We start from the raw sequence: 6,000 nt of genomic DNA, 5'->3' as shown, positions 1-6,000 counted from the left end.
GTCCAGTTATTTAATCACTGCTAATAGCTTTAGTAGACACAATTAAAAAAAAATGTATATATGTATGCTTAGGCCATGCGCCAATAATTGTAGGAATAGTATAGTTACCATTATACACGTGGATACCAAATGAGACACAAGAAAACATAAATTTCATAATAATGTGAATATGTATAAATGCTAACAACCTGAGGATCAATTCACATAAATTGCATCTTTATATCTTTAACTGTCAAAGTGTAATGTATAGAGGTGCATATATATGTATTCAAATACTAGCTAGCTAACCATATGATACAGATTCATATTTTTCAACTATAAATTTTTTAGTATTTATTTGAGTGGTTTCCACATCAAGATTCTTTACTGCACTACAACATCACTAATAAATTCAATATTTATAAAAAATGACTGACTGACTACCTAGCTCCAGCTACATTCATGTTGAGGGGGTTAGGCCGGTGCCAAAAGATTAATCACAAAGAAACTTGCAATAATACTATTTCTAATTCTAATTTTGGATAATGTGACACATATATAGTACTCCATATTATGGTCATAGATTGCTAATTATCTATACTTTGCTAACTTGTCAATCATGGAGTGTTCAGTTCGTAATATTGTATTCCATGATTAAATATGTTGTGTGTTTGGTTTATAAGATTTAATCCCACAACTCAATTCTAGATGGATTATCATGGGATAATTAGTCATAGTTAACCCCTTGAGACTAGAAAGATCTCACAACTCAATCCTAAATTATATTTTGGTATTATTTTATCTAGGAGATCGAACACCACCTATGTATGTCATTACGATGCTATTAAGTGACATATAGATGTCACTTAAATTTGTGTTGACATATTAATATCACAGTGTTGACATTGATAATATGTATAGTCGACAAGTTAACAATTTAAGATAGTTACGTTAGCATTTGATAATATTCCTAATACTAGTATATCTACAGCAAAATTAATCTTTGATATTTATATGATTTTAGTGACACCCCTAACAATATTTAGTTACACCAAACATATGAATTTGTCTAATTTTGTTACAATATTTATAAATTTTGTGACACAGGCGCCCATCACAAAATGCCACAATTATGTTAAGTCACAGGCTCACAGCCCATCACAAAATCATGCTGCTAGCTACAAATAATAGGTAGTTGGAAACATTGCTAGCAATAAAACTGGGAGATGAAAAAATTAATAATGTAAATAATATACATATGGTTTTGCATGCACAAAAGCATAAATGTAGCTAGAACAAGTGTAATAGACAGTACCAATAATTCATCCACAAAATGTAATTACTATTGAAGAAGAAGCCATTAATAGGGTTGGAGATAATGTATTGAAGAGACAAAAGATAATTAAACTATGGCAGGTATGAGAATTAGTTGAGCATTAACCAAAGAATTAATTAACTCAATTCTACAAAAACACACATTGAGGCAGAATGGAATGTGGAAAAAGGTGAAACAAGACATTGAAGTCCCACTGACACACTCCTCATAACCTCATCATTGTCAAGTCGCTTTTATATTTCCATCTCCCAAAAAACAACTTCCAAATTTCAAGCCTCAACTCCAAATTGCAGCTATATTTTCACCACTAATATATAGCATAGTCAACCTATTCTTTCTTCTTTATAAAACTCCATCTCTCATTAACCTATTTGTCTACATCTCTTCATCTAAAAGAATTCCATCTATCCATCAATATATATACTAATAGCCAAAATCAATGAGGATGACATCGACGACGATGGATAGTAACCGCAACGAAGCCCAAGAATTGAAGCCGCCGGCCATCGGCTGCAAGCTCCGACCTCTGATGCGACGCCCAAATTTTCCACCTTAAGGCTTACGAAACACTAATTTCCTTTCCATAAGTAAGCCCTCTCACAAGTTTGCTTAGTTTCGCTAAAACTGAGTATATTTTACAATGTAAACTGATATTTATGTATCAGTTGGCATCATAAAATATAACCGAGTATATTTTATGATGTCAACTAATGTTAATATATCAATGAAATGATAGTAATATTTAATTATCAAAGTTCTCAGTTTAAAAAAGTTGTCACCAGGTGATCATGAGAGAGCGGCGCCGTTGGTGAGCACGAGGTGGAACCCTACGCCAGAGCAACTGCAGGCGCTTGAGGAAATGTATAGACGCGGGATCAGAACTCCGCCGGGGGAGCAGATTCAGCATATTGCGACGGTTTGGGAAAATCGAAGGGAAGAACGTTTTCTACTGGTTTCAAAACCACAAGGCGAGAGAGAGGCCGAAGAAACGTCGTCAGCTCGCCGCCAGAAAAATCAATATCCACCTGCTAATTATTTCATTATTCACTAATCAATATCCATTAATAATTAACTTGTTTGATAAAGATGCTACATGCAATGATACAAACATACGTTAATTAACCTTATTTTATTAACGTTCATTAATTTATACTTACTCCGTTCAATTACTTTTGTGCACTCGTTTTGTTAAAATGATACTCCTAATAAATAGTTAAAAGGGAGAAATGGTAAAGCAAGAGAGAATAATGTAGTTAAGACTCTTCTTTAGCTGAGTTGTATTCCTTTTCTGGTAACCGCGACTGCACAAAATGAGTGCAAAGTAACTGGGACCGCTAAAGTAGGGCAAAGGGAGTACTGTAATGATAAATTGCTGTAAAATGATCAAATTTGCTAATTTCTTGTCAACGTCAAAGCTTTGAATTTAATGACATGGCACATACATGTGTAAAAATTAAAGACATGACTGACTAAATGTATTAAACCGTCATTAAAGTAGCTAAATATTTTGCCACATTATACATAATTTCCTCTATATCCGAAATCATGGTACAATTAGAAAAAATGTTAAAGATAGTACTAGTATTTTTGTAATTAGTTGCGAGATTAACCAGAAATTGACCAACCTTGTAAATTTTCTGGCAATTTGCCTAATTGTATATGCTACAAAATTTTTTTTTAAAAATAAAGTTGATATGGTTTTGCAGGACTTATCAGGGGATATTTGGAAATTGAACAACACAGGAAGGTCTTAAACTGCTGCACACCTTCAAAGGTACACTGCAAATAACATTATTTTTTTTTCACCTAGGTAATTAATTTTGGATATGTGACATATGCATAAGGTCAAGAAATTGAATAAAAGAATGAAAGTACTTTTTGCTAGAGAATTCCTTGATTTAGGTGAAAAAATCACTCAGCTTTTCATTAATTATGTGAAAAATTTACAGGATTGTGCATCAATGCAAGGTGCAGTGATTGCTGCAGATGGATGGAATCACAAGGAGGAATTGGAAGCTAAGGCTAAGGTTGTAACTGTAGGGAATGAATGGCAGTCTGATTTGGACTTATCTTCTTCTTCAAATGGACAAGAGAATACCAAACCCTATTTTTATCAAAATCAAACTACTCTTCACCTCTTTCCCAGCCCACAACTAGAAGACAGTCACAATTCTCGTACATTTACACCTACTTGCTTCTTTAAGTTTCTTCCACTAACACTATATTAACCACTAGGAGTATCATTTTTCTCTTGTCCCTTGCTTTACCGTACTATTTTTCTCTTCTATCTTATTTTACCAATTTTATCTTAATTATCGTGCCATATACATTGTCCATATTTTTATGGGACGGATGGAGTATTTTGATATCTCTTCTTGTCAATTTCATATTAGTGGACTTCTGGTTTATTTCAACCTGCTAGATTCAGGACTATATAATCATTGTCAACTGAGATACCAACAGCACTACTCATGCTACTAAGACCAACTACACCAACTGAATTTTGAATTAACATTCTTATTTTAATTTTATTATTGTTGTTATTGTCAACTACTCATGTTGTTGTTGTTGTTGTTGTTGTTGTTGTTGTTGTTGTTGTTGTTGTTGTTGTTGTTGTTGTTGTTGTTGTTGTTGTTGTTGTTGTTGTTGTTGTTGTTGTTGTTGTTGTTGTTGTTGTTGTTGTTGTTGTTGTTGTTGTTGTTGTTGTTGTTGTTGTTGTTGTTGTTGTTGTTGTTGTTGTTGTTGTTGTTGTTGTTGTTGTTGTTGTTGTTGTTGTTGTTGTTGTTGTTGTTGTTGTTGGTTGTTGGTGTTGGTGTTGGTGTTGTTGTTGTTGTTGGTGTTGTTGGTGTTGGTGGTGTTGGTGTTGGTGTTGGTGTTGTTGGTGTTGGTGTTGGTGTTGGTGTTGTTGTTGTTGTTGTTGTTGGTGTTGGTGTTGTTGTTGTTGTTGTTGTTGTTGTTGGTGTTGGTGTTGGTGTTGGTGTTGGTGTTGTTGTTGGTGTTGTTGTTGGTGTTGTTGTTGTTGTTGTTGTTGTTGTTGTTGTTGTTGTTGTTGTTGTTGTTGTTGTTGTTGTTGTTGTTGTTGTTGTTGTTGTTGGTGGTGTTGGTGTTGGTGTTGGTGTTGGTGTTGTTGTTGTTGTTGGTGTTGTTGTGTTGGTGTTGGTGTTGTTGGTGTTGGTGTTGTTGGTGTTGGTGTTGTTGGTGTTGGTGTTGGTGTTGGTGTTGGTGGTGTTGGTGTTGGTGTTGTTGGTGTTGGTGTTGTTGTTGTTGTTGTTGTTGTTGTTGTTGTTGTTGGTGTTGTTGTTGTTGTTGTTGGTGTTGTTGTTGTTGTTGTTGTTGTTGTTGTTGTTGTTGTTGTTGTTGTTGTTGTTGTTGTTGTTTGTTGGTGTTGGTGTTGCTGTTGGTGCTGCTGTTGGTGCTGCTGCTGCTGTTGGTGCTGCTGCTGCTGTTGTTGTTGCTGGTGGTTGTTGTTGTTGTTGTTGAAAGATAAGAAATTAGAGATATAAGACTCAAATTTTAATGCTTAAAAATCTATACATATATAAAAGGCGAGTTTTGGCCTTATTTTGAATTTTTATAAGTTTTGAGGTAAATTTAAATATTTATAACTATTGTGTAATTAATCAATTAAGAGCATAAATGATGAATGTGTAAGTTAAAAACTTCAAAGAAATTAAAGTCTCTTGACGAACATTATTAAACAATAAAATTAAACCACACTGTATGTAATAATGAGGAAATACTTAAATTGGAACAGTCAACTATCTTATTTGTATTTAATGTACGTAATAACGTTTAGTAAATTTTTAAAAAATTATTTTACAATCTTGACCCTTATTTTTATTTTTTTAAAAATAAATGGGACAAGTGAAAAGTTTGAGAATAAGGTCTTCATTTTTTAATGGATTATAAATATATGATATGTGGTACCTATAAATCCGTTCAGTCATTATTTTTAAAAAATTTATAAGTTTTGAAGTTTAAATATGAATATTTATGAGTTATGGGTGATTGAGTATAAAATTATAAATTTTCAGTTATTATTTAATAATTAATTATAAATTATTGCATATATACAATGTGCAGTAACGGCCAATCATAAGCAGTTACAAATCTTTAAATAGGATAACTTTTAATCCATGACTAATAACAATAAAAATGAATAAGAAAAGTCAAATTTTGAAACCTTTATTGTTTTAATTTTATAATTTATGATGTTTTAATTCCATAATCTCTCATGGACTAATTTTGTACTTATAAAAGACATAGAGTTGTGGATGAATCACACACCAACAATAACATTTTCATTCTCTCTCAAGTTGTCAACATTTGATTGTACATTTTAGGAACATTGTATTACTTAATTTTTGGAGTCTCATCAATTTCATCGGTGCCTAGCGGGTTTGAGATGTTATGTACGTTAGGAGGATTTCATCTTTGGGGATAATACGTCAATCCGAGATCACTAACCGTAATGTAATTTGTAAGGAGGGGTTTTCTCAACTAGACTTATAGTTCAATTTATTTTATATAATTTTTGTTATAATTTCCATTTCATTTATTGTTGTTTTTTGCTTTTGATTACAATAGTTAGAGTACCGCGTGTATATATGATTCGAGAATTTTATCCTAATATTTCTTATAATTCTTAGAGAGGGAAGAATTGCAAATTCTTGACTCGAGAATTT

Source organism: Salvia hispanica, chromosome 3, assembly GCF_023119035.1.
Source record: "Salvia hispanica cultivar TCC Black 2014 chromosome 3, UniMelb_Shisp_WGS_1.0, whole genome shotgun sequence".
Classification (NCBI taxonomy): Eukaryota; Viridiplantae; Streptophyta; class Magnoliopsida; order Lamiales; family Lamiaceae; genus Salvia; species Salvia hispanica.
The sequence above is the reverse complement of the archived record's forward strand: the minus strand, read 5'-3'. Positions refer to the sequence as shown.